This window comes from Lactuca virosa, chromosome 7, assembly GCF_052849685.1.
Source record: "Lactuca virosa cultivar CGN04683 chromosome 7, Lactuca_virosa_CGN04683_v6, whole genome shotgun sequence".
NCBI lineage: Eukaryota > Viridiplantae > Streptophyta > Magnoliopsida > Asterales > Asteraceae > Lactuca > Lactuca virosa.
The window spans coordinates 89704012-89721825 of NC_136432.1; positions in this window are offsets into that span (position 1 = coordinate 89704012).

The window sequence follows — 17814 nt, forward strand, 5'->3', positions numbered from 1 at the left end:
CCACAAAAGTTCTTTGGATACTTGTTCTATAGACCTAGTGAAAATGTGGTCTTTGTAGCACGAAGGGGAGTCTTTCACGAGAGAGAACTCATATGCAAAGAGGACAGTGGGAGTACAATTGAACTTGAAGAAATTCAAGATTCAAGTGATGAAGGAACCTCTAACACTAGCACTCAACCTGAGGAAGAAATTCGTGTTGAACCGATTGACGAGTCGTTACCTCTTAGACGTTCTAATCGAGCTAGAATGGCACTAGAGTTTTATGGATTCCATATTACTACGGATGGTGACACATTTATCAATGATAGTACACTGGTAAATTTGGATGAGCCTTCTTTTGGGTTTTGAGCACTATAACACTCCTATAGTGCACATTCAACCCTAGATGCTTTGGATCTATGTTTTCTCTAATTATACATGCATTTTCAATTTTCCAAAGCATACATCCTAACTAGCATACAAATTGACAATTGAACAATACAACTAGTTAGATAACTTACCTCTTAGTAGGACTTGTAGTTATTGACCTTTGAAAGCTTTGAGCACCTCAAGTATGATGCCTCTAATGTGTCACAAACACCAAATGCAAGAGGAGGCTTAATAGAATAAGTTATTTAGCACAAAAACAATATCAAACTCTTAGAATGATGGTGTAGCCGATTTTGGCTCTAGTAGAGTCCTTTTATAGTGTAGCACATGCTAGGGTTACACCTTGCAAACCCTAATGACCTTTCATATTATTTAGGCTCCGTGGGTTAAACCTCCATGGACTATCCATGGACTATCTCATTGGTTTAGCCCATCCTAAATAACCATGGATCATTAGCCCACACTATAAGAATCATTGATTTACATAATCAATCCCCATATATTTAATTAGTCTCTTTTGATCACAAAATTAATTCCAAATTAATTTTTGATCAATACTAATTAAATAATATGATTTATCAATTAATATATTATACTTATAATATATTAATAAATCATAAATAACCTTATTCTCAAAAGTCCATCCTATCAAATTGCACTGGTGAAGGCAACCCAAAAGGACCATGCTACTATCGGGTCAAGTACATCCCAATTATAGTTATGGGGTTAGATACCTAATCCAACAGTCTGCCACTTGGATAAGTCTAATAACTATAACTGTCAATGCAACTTCAAAATCCGATTAGCAATCATAGCTCTCAAAAGCCGTTGTCGAACTCTGACCCAGTCAGTGACGCTTCCTTTAGATAAGGGATCATATATTCTTCTGTTCTCAAGATATCTATGCAGAAAAATACATGGAACATAGTCATACTTATTGTCCTGCAATTTGTTTCCCAATTTCCGATTCGTCTGACATAGAACATAACTGAACACATCAATTTAGTTCTGACCGGGCCCGACACATAGTCAAAACAGAATCATCGAGGGGCCCAAGATATCGCTTTTAATCATCTTCGGATAAAAGGAACAGATAAACTTCAACATTATATGCTTGTACTAACTACTCATCAAATCATGCACAACGACACGTTTTATAACATCAAGTTACTGATGCGTTTTCATGCCATCAATGCACAACCAACTCATAGTCAACAACTCATATATCTTGGTTTGAAGATTATATGATATTATCGTCTCACATTTACTCGTGATAAATTCCATGAAGTAATTCAGGTGAGCGCGGGTTGAATCCAATACTCAAATCTTATTTCAGGAGCACTCATGAATGGTGTAGCAAACTTTTGCTATGTTTAACGCCTTAGACAATCTACAAGCCAACTCATGATAGTCTATCCTCATTACCTACTTGCAAAGTATGATCGACTGTGGATGGTTTGAATAATCTTATTATTCTGGAAGTCAAAACATGCAAAGTGAAACAATAGTAAATAATTGACAAAAGACTTTACTTATAAATAAAACTCCTTTTATTTAATCATCAAATGTCAATTACAATTTAGCTATTACAAGTTTCTATTTATCTAAATACTAAAACTAATATCGTCCGTTAGCCCAATTCCCCTTGCATGCTGCAAGTGCTTAACCGTAGTCAGTGCCTTCATAAGGGGATCTGTTGGGTTGTCCTCTAACGATATCCTCTTCACCACGAGGTTTCCTTCTTCTACTTGATGTCTTATGAAGTGGTACTTTCTGTCGATATGTCTGGATCTACCATGATCTCTTGGTTCCTTGGTTAAGGCAACCGCCCCTTCATTATCGCAGAAAATCTCCACAGGCTCCTTTATGGATGGTATGACTCCAAGGTCTCTGATGAAGTTTTTCAACCATATCGCCTCCTTCGATGCTTCGCTTGCTGCTATGTACTATGATTCGCACATTGAATCAGCTACAGTCTCCTGATTGGAACTTTGCCATGTTACTGCTCTTCCATTCAGGGTAAACACCCAGCCCGACTGAGAGCGGAAATTATCTCTGTCAGTTTGAAAGTTGGCGTCACTATACCCTGTCACTCTCAAGTCATCACTCTCACCGAGGGTAAGGACCCAGTACTTAGTCATCCGCAGGTACTTAAGAATGTTCTTAACTGCAGTCCAATGAGCTTTACCAGGATTCCCTTGATATCTGTTGACCATGCTCAAAGCAAAGGCCACATCAGGGCGAGTACAAGTCATAGCATACATGATTGAGCCAAATGCGGAAGCATATGGTATTAGACTCATCTCTGGTATCTCTGCCTCTGTACTCGGAATCTGAGTCTTACTCTGTTTGGCATTGCCTTGGATAGGTAAGTCACCTTTCTTGGAGTTCTCCATATTGAAATGCTTCAACACCTTGTCCAGATAGGTACTTTGACTAAGTTTTATTAGTCTTTTACTCTTGTTTCTCAATATCCTTATCCCTAGGACGTAAGCAGCTTCCCCACGGTCCTTCATAGCGAAACACTTCCCAAGCCAGGACTTAACCTCCTGCAAGGTTGGGATGTCATTTCCTATAAGTAGTATGCCATCCACATACAACACTATAAAGCTAACTGTACTCCCACTATCCTTGACATACACACATGACTCATCCTCGCTTCTCGAAAATCCAAACTCTTTGACTTTCTCATGGAAACAAAGATTCCATCTGCGAGATGCTTGTTTCAATCCATAAATGGATTTTTCAAGCTTACACACTCTATTAGGGTGCTTTGCATTGACAAAACCCTCTGGCTGACTCATGTAAACATCTTCAGCCAACTTTCCATTAAGGAAAGCGGTTTTGACATCCATTTTCCATATTTCGTAGTCATGAAATGCAGTTATGGCTAGCATAACCCTTATATATTTAATCTTCACTACTGGTGAGAAGGTCTCATCATATTCAACTCCATGAGTTTGAGTAAAGCCCTTCGCAACCAGTCGCTTTATATGTGTGTACTTTCCCATCCATGTCGGTCTTCTTCTTTAAGACTCATTTGCACCCGACTGTCTTACGACACGGTACATTGTCAACCAAGTTCCAAACTTGATTGTCATACATGGACTGAATCTCGCTGTCCATAGCCTCTTTCCATTTTGTAGACTCGTGGCCTGCCATGGCTTCCTTGTAGTTGTTAGGTTCATCCAAATTTACCAGTGTGCTATCACTGATAAATGTATCACCTTCAGCTGTTATATGAAAACCATATAACACAGATGGAACACTAACTTTACCGGAACGCCTCAGAGGTACGGACTCGTCAATTGGTTCAACCGGAGTTTCCTCCTCGGGTTGAGTGCTAGTGTTTGGGGTTCTTTCATCGCTTAACACTTGAAGCTCTTCAAGGTCAATTTTCCTCCCACTGTCCCCTTGGCTAATGAGTTCTCTCTCTCGAAAGACTCCTCTCCTCGCAACGAAGACACCATTGTCACTCGGTCTATAGAAGAGATATCCAAAGGATTTATGTGGGTAGCCGATGAAAACACATCGCTCACTCCGAGGTTCGATATTGTCGTGAGTCTCGCGTCTCATGAAAGCCTCGCAATCCCAAACTTTGATGTGATCTAACGAGGGAACCTTCCATGTCCACATCTCGTGAGGTGGTTTGGAAACCTTCTTAGTAGGGACTAGATTAAGGATATGGGCGGTAGTCTCTAAGTCATACCCCCAGAATGAGATAGGTAACGAGGCTCGACTCATCATGGAACGAACCATGTCTAGCAAGGTTCGATTGCGCCTTTCAGCCACACCATTAAGCTGTGGTGTCCTAGGTGGCGTCAATTGTGAAACAATTCTACATTCCTTAAGATAGTCTAGGAACTCGATACTAAGATACTCTCCTCCTCAATCGGATCGTAGCATCTTTATTTTCCTGCCCAATTAATTCTCCACTTCTTGCTTAAACTCCTTGAACTTTTCAAAAGTTTCTGACTTATGCTTGATTAAGTAGATATATCCATACCTACTGTAATCATTAGTGAAAGTCATATAGAAACGGTTAGCATCCCTTGTGGCGGTTCTGAATGGTCCACACACATCAGTGTGTATGAGATCCAACAGACCTTCACCCCTTTCACAAGTACCAGTGAAGGGTGACTTGGTCATCTTTCCAAGTAAACAAGATTCGCAAGTGTCATCCGACTTCAAGTCGAATGACTCGAAGAGTCCATCCTTTTGGAGTTGGGCTATGCGCTTCTTGTAGACATGTCCAAGACGACAATGCCACAAGCATGCCTTGTCTAAAACATTGGACGAATCAATATTCAACACAGTATTTCCTAGGTTATCTACAACCATCACAGTTTCATATATACATTGCAACGTAATGCTTCAAAATAAAATACACCATTATAATAAGCATTAATACTACCAATTTTATTATTAAAAGAAAAGGTAAAACCTTGTTTATACAACCTGTGAAATGAAATAATATTTCTCGCCATATCGGCCGAGTAACAACAATTATTCAAATCTAAATTTAAACCATTACTAATCAATAAAGAATAAACTCCAATATTGGTTACACACGCCACTTTCCTATTTCCCATGATTAAGTTTATCTTCCCGTGCTCCAGATCCCTACTTCTTTTTAGTCCCTCAAAATCAGAACAAATATGAAATCCACAACCTATATCAAGGACCCAATAATTAGCATGTGATGAGTTATTAGATTGAATAGTGTAAATACCTGCAAAGGAGGGCTTGATCTTGCCATCCTTTATGTCCTGTAAGTACTTGGGGCAGCTTCGTTTCCAGTGCCCTTTTTCATGACAGTGGAAGCACTCTGCATCCTTCGGATTGGAAGAGGGATTAGCAGAACCAGCTTTGGTCTCACTGGAAGAGGATCCATCAAGAGACTTTCCCTTGCGGCTCTTGTAGGGAGCCTTCCTCTTCTTTCCCACCCCATGTGCAATTACCAGAACAGTGACAGAAGTAGTAGTAGTAGTAGGAGTAGACACAACCGACTTCCCTTTCAACTTGCTTTCTGCAGTTATTAGAAGTCCTTGAAGCTTGCTAAGAGTGACCTCCTCCTTGTTCATATGATAGGTCATACGAAACTGATCATAACAAGAAGGTAAAGAGTGTAGAATAATATATATGGCCAACTCTTCATGAAAATTGACATTCAATTAAAGCAAACGGTCCACATATCTCTGTATCTTTTGCAAGTCGGCCGTGATGGGTTCTCCATCCTTCATTTTGGTTGTGATCATGGAGGCAATGATCTCATACTTCTCCTGCCGAGAACTTTGATGGTATCTTTCCATCAAATCTTGATACATTTCAAAAGGATAGTAGTCCTCATAGGACTTCTGCTGCTCAGCAGTCATGGTAGGAATCATTACACACGACACCTTTGTCGCATCCCTCTCATGAGTAGTATGTTCAGCGATCTGTTCAGGAGTAGCAGCGGTGACATCAATCTCCTTAAGCTCTTTATCTAGGACATATTCATTGTCCTCATAGCGAATAGCCATTCGGATGTTTCGAATCCAGTCATTGACGTTCAAGCCATCGAAAATGACCCTCCCACATAGGTTCATAAGGGAGAAAGAGCCTGAAGGGATTGGATTGGAAGCATTGTTCGGTATAGACATCTGAAAAATAAGAACAACAAATTTTAGATTAGATGATAATCCTTAATATTACACCCAAATGAAATATTAAGGCTAGGACCCAACACAATATTCTACAATTGCGAAAAGGGATGCCGTAATCCAATTATAAAATATTTGAAGGTAGGTAAATTACGATTTACCAATTTCCACTATGAAAAACGAAATAGATTATTAAGTTTTAATTGGATTGAAATTCCTAGATCCTTTGAGATTCATTGAACCTTTTCAATGACATGTTTAAATCTCGATTGTGCCCTCCAAGTTTGTGACTGGGATGTCGAGGGTCACAAATAAGGTGTGAATAACCATGCAAATTAGCTTGGTACACTTAATGTTACAAATCACCTATTCCATGTGCCGGTTAACCACACACGCTCCATTGATCTATGATTAACATCAAGCTACCCTTTGCCACACATTGTGAGTCCCAAATTAGTGTGCCGGTTAACCACACACGCTCTACTAACGACTTAACAAGGTGCAAAGTATAATTTCATGGATTAGCACCATTTTCACATTTGCCAAAAGTAACTAAGATTGAGAATTTAATAAAAGTTTAGTTACTTTATATTTATCATTAAACTTTTAATGAGAATTAATGTCCTATCCTACCCGTTCGGCTAAAGACCCTCCACCAGTCAAGGAAGCGGTAGGTGAGAGTGGACACCCATTAAACCACCATTTTATAGGTAGTAACCTTATATCCTCCTTATAGACCGGTTTCGTGAATGAGGCCTACTAACGGTAAGACTGACTTGTCTTATATATATATATATATATATATATATATATATATATATATATATATATATATATATATATATATATATATATATATATATATATATATTATTAAACTTATAATATTATAAAGTAAAAGGGTTGAATTGCATTTTAATGGATGAGACCTTTCATTTTCCATAACTTGAGGACAAGTTATGGAGGCCATTAAAAGCATTAAGATAAACATTTTAACTAATAAAAAATTATCAAGTAATTTATCTATGATCTAGTTAAACTCATAGGTCAAGATAATTCACATCAACAATTTAAGAAATTAGCCTAATCATATAAACTAATACAAATCTTGAAATTTTGACAATTATCTTTTAATAGGATGAGCATGATCACGGCCATATCATAAAAAACAGATTCAATGATGAAAAACAGTTTGTGGTAATGATCCTAATCCAATTCTGGCAAAAAAAACTCGAAAAATCTGCAACCAGAGCCATCAACTTGGCTAGTGCAAGAACATGACTCGTCGAGTTGGTCATTTACTGAGTGGACTCGTCGAGTCAGCCAGTAGACTCGGCGAGTTCATCAGTCAGAGGCCAAAAAATTGATTTTTTCAACTTTGGAAAGCAATAAGCATCAAGTATAACAGAAAACAATCCTAGGCTCTGATACCATTGTTGGGTTTTGAGCACTATAACACTCTTATGGTGCACATACAACCCTAGATGCTTTGGATCTATGTTTTCTCTAATTATACATGCATTTTCAATTTTGCAAAGCATACATCCTAACTAGCATACAAATTGACAATTGAACAATACAACTAGTTAGATAACTTAACTCTTAGTAGGACTTGTAGTTCTTGACCTTTGAAAGCTTGAGCACCTCAAGTGTAATGCCTCTAATGTGTCACAAACACCAAATGCAAGAGGTGGCTTAAGATAATAAGTTATTTAGCACAAAAACAATATCAAACTTTTAGAATGATGGTGTAGCCGATTTTGGCTCTAGTAGAGTCCTTTTATAGTGTAGCAAATGCTAGGGTTACACCTTGCAAACCCTAATGACCTTTCATATTACTTAGGCTCCATGGTTTAAACCTCCATGGACTATCCATGGACTATCTCATTGGTTTAGCCCATCCTAAATAACCATGGATCATTAGCCCACACTATAAGAATCATTGATTTACATAATCAATCCCCATATATTTAATTAGTCTCTTTTGATCACAAAACTAATTCCAAATTAATTCTTGATCAATACTAATTAAATAATATGATTTCTCAATTAATATTTTATACTTATAATATATTAATAAATCATAAATAACCTTATTCTCAAAAGTCCATCCTATCAAATTGCACCGGTGAAGGCAACCCAAAAGGACCATGCTACTATCGGGTCAAGTACATCCCAATTATAGTTATGGGCTGGCCCTGAGTCTACTAAATGGAAATGGCAATGGACAGCGAGATCCAATCCATGTATGACAATCAAGTTTGGAACTTGGTTAACAATGTACCAAGTCGTAAGACAGTTGGGTGCAAATGGATCTTGAAGAAGACTAACATGGATGGAAATGTACACACTTTCAAAGCTCGACTGGTTGCGAAGGGATTTACTCAAACCCCAGGGGTTGATTATGATGAGACCTTCTCACCAGTGGCTAAGATTAAATCTATTAGGGTTATGCTAGACATAGCTACGTTTCATGATTATGAAATTTGGCAGATGGATGTCAAAACCGCTTTCCTTAATGGAAAGTTGGCTGAGCTTGTTTACATGAGTCAGCCAGAGGGTTTTATGGATGCTAAGTACCCCAATAGAGTGTGTAAGATTGAGAAATCAATATATGGATTGAAACAAGAGGTTAAGTATTGGCTTGGAAAGTGTTTTGCTATGAAGGATCTAGGGGAGGCTGCGTATATTCTGCGAATAAGGATTTTGAAAAATAGGAGTAAAAGACTATTTGGACTTAGTCAAAATACATATTTGGACAAAGTGTTAAAGCGTTTTAGCATGGAGAATTCCAAGAAATCAGAGTTGCCTATCCAGAGCAATACCAAACTGAGTAAGACTCAAAGTCCGAGTATTGATGCAGAGATAGCATAAATGAGTCGTGTTCTATATGCTTTTGCCATTGGATCGATCATGTATGCTATGACATGTACTAGCCCTGACGTGGCTTTTTCTATGAGCATGGTCAGTCGATATCAGGGAAATTCGGGTAAACCTCATTGGATAACGGTCAAGAACATACTTAAGTATCTGTGAAGAACGGAGAACTGGGTCCTCGTGCTTGGTGGCAGTGATGACTTAAGAGTTTCTGGGTATAGTGACACCAGCTTTCAGACAGATAGAGACAACACCCGTTATCCATCTGGATGGGTGTTTACTTTTAATGGAGGAGCTGTAACTTGGAAAAGTTCTAAGCAGGAAACAGTGGCTGATTCTACTTGTGAATCAGAGTACATTCCAACAAGTGAAGCATCAAAGGATGCTATATGGTTGAAGAACTTCATCGGAGACCTTGGAGTTGTGCCAGCCATAAAGGAGCCAATGGAGATTTTCTACGATAATGAAGGAAACATTTCCTTAACCAAGGATCCAAGAGATCATGGCAGATCTAGACATATCGATAGAAAATACCACTTTATCATACATCGAGTAGAAGAAGGACACCTCGTCAATAAGAGGGTATCATATGAAGAGCATGTTGCAGATCCCCTCACAAAGGGTCTGAATAGGGTTAAGCACATTCAGCATGCAAGGAGCATTAGTCTGAAGGATGATATTAGTTTTAGTGATTAGATAGATTTTTAGAAACTTGTAACAAATAAATATAATTGACATTTTATGATTAAATAATGAAGATTTATTTATGAGTATTGTTTACTATCTCTTGTCAATTGTATATCATTGTGTTTCATTTTTGCATGTTTTACTTCCCGAATAAATAGATTATTAAAATATCCACATTCGATCATACTTTGGAAGTAAGTAATGAATTAAGTCTGTCATGAATTGGCTTGTAGATTTTCTAAGGGTTTAGACATATCAATGGTTTGCTGCAACATTCATGAGTACTTTTTAAATGGAGAATTTAAGTATTAGATTAATCCACATTCCATTAGTAGTTCTTTGTCAATACAAATCAAAAATCGGGAAACAAACTGTAAGACAATGAGAATAATTTTATTCCATGTCATTTGTCTACATGATATCTCGCAGAACGGAGGATTATATGATCACTTATCTTAGGACACATATCTGACTCGATCAGAGTCGACAGCGGCTTTAAGAGCTACAATTTGCTAGTTAATTTTGAAGTTATACTTGCAACTATAGTTATTAGACTTATCCAAGTGGAAGACTGTTGGATTAGGTGTCTAAGCTCATAACTATAATTGGTATGTACTTGAATTGATAGTAGCACAGTCCTTTTAGGTTACTTTCATACTAGCAACTAGACAGGATGACCTATTGTGAGAGAGGTTGAATTTATTATTTGAAAACTAAATTGTAATAAATGATTTATTAATATATTATGGAAATAATATATTAATTAAAAGTCATATTATTTAATTAATATTTAATCAGAAATTAATTTCGAATTAATTTTGAGATTAAAGTAATTAATTAAAAGTGCAGGGGTTATTTGACAATTTATTGATAGTTGTGGATTTGGGCTCTAGAACCTTCCTAGATGGGTTGGACGAAATCTTCTAGGGAAGCCCTAGAAATTTCGTCCAAAGGCCTCTTGGATGGGGTTCTTGGGCTGCTTAGGCATTAAGCTAAGGGATTAGGGTTTCCTTCTGAAAACCCTAGCTTTGACCCTAAGCTGCTAACAACTATATAAAGGGCTATACACCTTGAAATTTCGGCCAATTATTATAACCCTAAGAAGAGCCGAAATCTTGAAGCCACCTCCTCTTCCTCTGTAATACATCCTCTTGCTTAGTGTGTTTGTGAGCCATTATAGGTGTTACATTTGTGACACTTGCTCTCAAGTCCAAGATCGTTAAGGAATTCATTGTTATTACAATATAACAATTAAGGTATGTATTCTAACCCTAGTTTTATTAATTTCAAAAATTATAGATGTCTCCTAGGGTTTCTTGTTTTGTGTTCAATACTTGTATGTTCAATAGAGAAAACATAGATCCTTCAAATTAAGGTTGCATGCACACATAGGGATTGTTTGTTATGATCAAAACCCATTAATGATGCCCAACACATACAACTTTATTTGATACGAAAAGGAAGGATGTCTTCATTACACATGGGGCATACTTTGTACCCTTTTCTGCTCCAACCTGATAGACTGATGCGAGCTAGAAAGTCATTTATTGTCCATAAAAACAACATTTTGATTGTAAATAATGTGTTTATCTTTGCGTCTATAGTATGTATGTCTATGGACCACAAATTCTCAAGCTCTTCGACCAACTGCGTAAAGAATAGATTCATATCCTTCCTAGTTGATTTAGGGTCGGGAATCAACAAGGAAGACATGAATGACGATTCTTTCATACACAACCATGACAACAAATTATATGTGGTGAGTATAACCGGCCATATGTTATGAGTAGTATTAATGGTACTAAATGGATTAAAATTGTCAAGTATATTCCCTAGGTAAACGTTTCGCTATCCGCTTAAGAAGTTAGGATAGTTTATATCAAATTATTTCCATGCAAATGCATCAACGAGATGGCACATCACACCCACTTCTGATCGCCTGATACTATGCCAAATCATTTTTTGTTTTGTGCCTTGAACAATATAAACATTATAATAAGGGAGTCACAAGAAAGTATCATAACACCATATGAGAAACGTTCTTATGATTTGTGTTTTTATCAACCCACCGACTTTCATGACAAACGGGACAAATCTATAATGACTTGTGCTCTTTTCAAAGAGAGAACATTTGTTGTTGCACACATTTATCGACTTATACCCCAAACGAATCTTATTTAGATTTTTTCTGAAACATAGTGTGAAGAGGGAAGCTTGTTTCCTTCCGAAAATGATGATTGCAGTAACTCCACGAGTTGATCAAATGAACTATCAATCAATTTGTTTTCACCTTGATATTGTAACACCCGCAGATTCGGGCTAGTCAATTAAGATATAATAAGCATTAAAAATGATTTTTTTATAGAAGATTATGTAGGATAACTAATCTTAACCAAAATAATAGTTAGGGTCAACAATTGTAACCTATTTGACGTAATAAAGAAGAATTATATGAATATTATGTGTTTCATGATTATTATAATATAATAAAATAGAAAAAATCAGTCGAATCGTCCGTAAATCGTAAAAATAAGTGCGTCAAATCATATATATATATATATATATATATATATATATATATATATATATATATATATATATATATATATATATATATATATATAGAAAGTGCACGTCTTCCCGATCCCGAAAATATAAATTTCGTAGAAGTCCGACTCCGTATGAATTAGATATGATTTTTATAAGATATAAAAGTCAGTCGCGTACAATGAATGTATGACGTAAAAATCTACGAAAAAGAATGGTTGATTTTTAGCTAAAGCCACCAAAAAGAAAATTGTTAAGAATTTTGAGAAAAAGAATGTCAAAAATGGAGTCCGTACGAGAAAATTATGATTTTAGCAAAATCATTTAATTTATAAAAATATGGACGAAAAATAAAGTCAAAATTAGCCGACGGAGTCAAAACGAAAGTTATAGATCTCGTCGATAGCTACGCGTGGATATAAAGAACGTCAAAACCAGAGTTCGTATGAATGAGTTATAATTTATAATAGCATATTTACGTATTAAAAAAAGTATAATTCATATATATATATATATATATATATATATATATATATATATATATATATATATATATATATATATATATCTTACTATATTATTATACAAACCTTACTATTTCTATAAATATATTTAAGACGTTCAAATATGTAAGCTTAAAGTACAACAAACTATTAGGATAACAATATTATAATTTAAATTGTGCAAATAATAATGCAGTAAGTACAAATATCTACCATCTATTGAACTGGTTCCTTATCTTTCCTAATACGGCTATTGACCCGAAATCAGTCTTTGTTGAATCCGAGATCATGGCAAATATATGTGGATTCTGGCGAGCCTCCCATATATCTCGCAGCTTCCTATTTAACTTCTCTCTCACCTTCCTCCCACTCCAAACTATATCTCCGACTTCCTCTATCTCGCACTAAGAGAAACCTTAAATGCCGCCATCAACCACTTACCCCTTCAACTAATACCATGCCCACACACTACCATTATCCATTACCTTCATTGGTCGTCTCCTCCTTCTCATTTCACTATCTAACGACATCAACCCATGTATTCTTTTTCGTGAATCTATGTGTTCCTGTTCAACTACATCATTTTCTCCTTTCTCTTACTAGGGTTAATCTTAGTTATTGAAACAACCATTAATGGGACTGATAATTACACCAGAAATTTTGTTTCCACCAAGAGCCTCCACCAACAACCAACTAACGTTGCTCTACTCTCTTCCTCCCTTTCTCAGAAAATCCCTAAATCACCTCCACGGTTACTGTAACATCCACGTTAATAACCTTGTTCGATTATCGTGTTTTGTAAAGCTTATTAGCTTAAAATGAATAATATTATATGTTTTTAAGCGTTGAGTTCTAACAAGATAGTTTTTACGAGATTTGAAGTAAAACTATGTTTAGAATCACTCGAAATGTATTGGAAGTCTTATGAGATTCTAATCAAAAGTCAAATATTGAAATTAACGAAAATGTAAAATTTAAGTTGGAAATAAGTAAAAATAATGTTATTGAAAGTTGTAGATTATCTCGTTAGAAACATTTAGACTAAAACCTCATCGAAATCCGAGTTATAACGAAGAAGTTATGACCAATCGAAGATCCGCGACAAAACCGACAAAACACTATTTAGCTTAAAAAGTGAGTTTTCAATAAACTATTTTTTTTAGATTTAGTGATCTAAATGAAAGTCATAGTATTCGTTAAACCGAGAATTTTTATAAAAAGAACGTCCAAATCTGACTTCGTATGAGGAAGTTATGATTTTTCTAAGTTTCGGTATAGCAGTATAGAGCTAAAAACTTGAAATAAAGATCGAGTGATTTTTATCCGACACAACCTAAACGAGAATCGAAGGTCTTGTCAATAGTAGTAGAACAGTAAAAAGACAAACGGAAACGGACGTCGGATGAAGAAGTTATGAATTTTTAACGAATTTTCCTGTCCCGGTTTGTTAAAAATAACAATATTCAAAATAAAGTCAAAATTAGCCAACAGAGTCTAAAAGAAAGTTGTAGAGTTTAATCTCGCCTACGCGTGCATATAAAAAACGTCGAAAACGGAGTTCGTATGTGAAAGTTATGAATTTTTGAAGATTTGGGCACAAAATCTGAGAAGCTTCGCATACTAGGCTCGGACTCGGCCACGTACAAGCCTCGCATGCGTGACGCGTGTCCGACTCTTGTCATGTCTGAAGCAAAGGTCCAATCGCGAAGAGCTGTGTGTTGCATCCGTGGCCTATCCGAAGCGAGCCACCTCGCCTGCACATCTGACGCGTTTCTCGGCCTCGTATCCGACGCGTGTCCCTCCTTCCCTCCGGATCCGAAGCCTCGCCCCATATATAAGGGAGGTGCGAACCCTCTCGGTTTTGGTTGGAAATTTCACACTTTTTACCCCTAAATCCATTTTTAAGCTTTACCAACATCCCCCGAAGCCCCGGGATCATACCTAACACCCGAAAAACATCTCGAAGTGTCCGAAGACCCCGAGAAATTTATATTTTCGGTTTAAAGCTCAACCCTCGCAAGGCCCGGTTTTCAATAAAGCTCCCAGTTTTCAATAAATCTCCCGGTTTTCATCGAAGAAAGTTAATTATAGAAACGAAGTGCTGCCCAAATTACTATTTTAACCTCCGGTTATTTCACGGTGAGTTCAAATTATTGGAACAATTGTATGTTATGTGTTATATGTGCAATGTGCTTTTGCCGTGTTATTATGAAAATGAGCTATACCTTTGACCACGAAGTGAATGACTAAGCATCACTTGGGTATTGGTATGTAGCCTTTGACCATGAAGTGAATGAGTAAGCATCACTTTGGCATTGGTTGAATGCTGGATAGGGCTGAAAGCCTGTAAATTCTAGCAAAATGTTAATTCGGAAATCGTTTATTGTCTGTGCCACTTGGGCTGAAGTCTTATTGATGTATATCAAGTTGAAATTGTTGTATCTCATTGATTGTAAATCTTTGAATCAGATCATTTGTTGATATGGAAAGCTTGTCACATGATTCACATATGCCTTTGTTGTTCTTTGTTCCTCTTTGCTTCTGTCATATTGGTATATATATGGCATAACGTTATATTGTATCTATTTTTGAACTCACTAAGCGTCACCGCTTATCCCTCTCAGTGTTTAATTATTGCAGGTGATAAGCATCCAATATAGTTATGTACTGTTAGAAGATGTAGAATAGATAATATTATAGCGTTTGTATTTAGTGTATAAATTCCTGGGAAGTTATGTAATATATAAAACTTTGTAAAAACCTCGTTAGTCGGTTTGTATCCAGTCTTTTGTAATAAGACCATTTATGTAAAATATGTTTATGAATATGCATGTATCATGTTTGGAGTAATAATGTTAAGTATGGAAAAGGGTCTTTCAATCATGGTATCAGAGCAGTAGTTTAAGTGAACTAAATACCACGGATTGCTATTTAGACTTAAACCGTCGGAAGTTCAATATATGAATGGATTCATTAGGAGTATATGGATACAAACCATAGGAAAGAATTAAGTGGAGTATTGGATAATGATAAATCTTAATATTTTAAAGTACTAAGCTACTTCAAAATTTTTAAAGCATTAGTTTAAGCGAACTAGGAATTGTAAGGATTTCTAGGCTTAAACTTGAATTGCTAAGTAATGATGGTACGATGTGTGCCTAGTATACTTTACATTGAATACCTCACTTGCTATAGTATGCACTAGCATACTATAAGGGAGATGCCTTATATGCTAATACGTGCTAAAAGATAAATAAAATACCCGAAAGCGCGAACACGACTTGGAGATACGTAGTGTCACTCTTTCTCTTCCGAAGCATCCACGTGTTGATAGAACTGTTTATGTGTCTTCTATTCCATCGGCATGAAACTTTTCAAGGTGATAAGGAGGCTTACGATAGTTGACATCGATAACTACATAAGTAAACAGTCAAAGGATATCGTAAAATAAAATCTATCAAGTGATACCGTAAGTAGTGTATTAATACCTATAGAGTGGTGTTGTACATTCAAATTATGTTTGAGGAAATAATAACACCTTTGGAGGAATGTTGTGTGTTCAAAGTACATTCGGACTAGATGAATGTTTTGGTGTAATCCATGAAGTTGTTCCACCACTGATCAGATTGAAGCAGTGATTGCTTACAGAGTTAGAAGAGATGAAGATGGTGATAAATACTTCGACAATATCAAAATTGATGTTGTGCAAGATTTAGAAGAATTCAATGAAGATCAAAGGAAAGGCTAACAAAGTTTTCAAACTTAATAGGCCAAGATGTTGCCTAACATTGTGATGTGGTATGCAGTTCGAGTAGTATGGTAAGAGCTGATATGTAACCCTATACAAGATGCTCAGACTTAGTATTTAATAATACTGAGTGACAATTGACTTCTATCACATCCTTATAAAAGTTCCATAGTGTGTTAAGGCGACTTTAACATACTTGATTAGGATGGTGAAATGAGTCATTTAGTTAGGCTAAATGACTTACTATTCAGAGTAAGGTAGAGTATATAGTTGAAGAAGATATACACTCACAGTGTTGTATGAGAAAAGATGTTGTTGTTAGGAATGACATAGAACCAAGTCGAAGCTAGTAGAACATGCTGAGATACAGTTAAAATGCAGACTTCCTAGGATAGTAATGTGTGTGAAACGAACTAGTTTTATTCCTACTTTTTAATGTAAATTAGACACACAAAAGGCAGTGTACCTGTCAATTGTTGGTATAAATCTAGCAAGCAGGGTATCAAACACAGGGAACATCAATTAAACTAACTACTAGAATTATCTAAAAACAAATAATTAAGGAAAGGGTTTTTTTCTAGTTTTACAAGACTAGAAACTTAACTAACACTTAAACTAAGAAATTAACAGCTAAGCAAACAAAAATTCAACTAAATTCAATAATTAAGGAGACTTCTGTTTTGGTTCGAATCATTTGTTCCTATGGTTGATTTTTATGGCAAGTGCAATGGATTAATTAGCATTGGCTACCGATTAGTGTGATTAGGTTCACGTTCGCTATTACTAATCCTTAGAAAACAAATCAATTCAATCAATTTCCAGTTGGTTAAATTAACTAATTTCCTAGTTTATTGATTCGGGTTAAGTAAGACTTGTAGTAGCTAATTGAATTGGTCGTTCAATTAACCTCTTATTGATGGTTCGCCACACAAGCTCACACATTAACTTACCTAATCCCTAGTTAACCCTAGTTTCACGTTCGCTATTCCTAGGCATATAACAATGTTTTCACATAAATCATATGAGATTAGCAATTAAGAGATGTTCATGCAACTTAATTTACTGGTTAATAAATAGAAAATAGTTGTTGTTAGCACATAAGGTTCTTTAACAAGCTTAACAAAACAATATTCACCAAATTAAATTAATCCAACCACAAAAATCAAACCATATTCACAAAATCATCTATCCTAAACAGAAGATATGAGTCTTAGCTCATGATTACAGCAGAAACTAGCTCAAAAACAAAATCAATTGGTTCATACATAGTTCAAACAAAAGATTAAGTAAAGAGTAAACTTGAATTTGCCTTGATTCTCCTCAAAAACGAATGTAGGGTTGATTCTCTGGTTTCCAGCACCTTAGCAGCACCTTCAATCGTAGCTTAGCCTCCATGGTTTCATGAGAGAAACCGGGTTTCGATCTCAAAGTCCCTATTTAT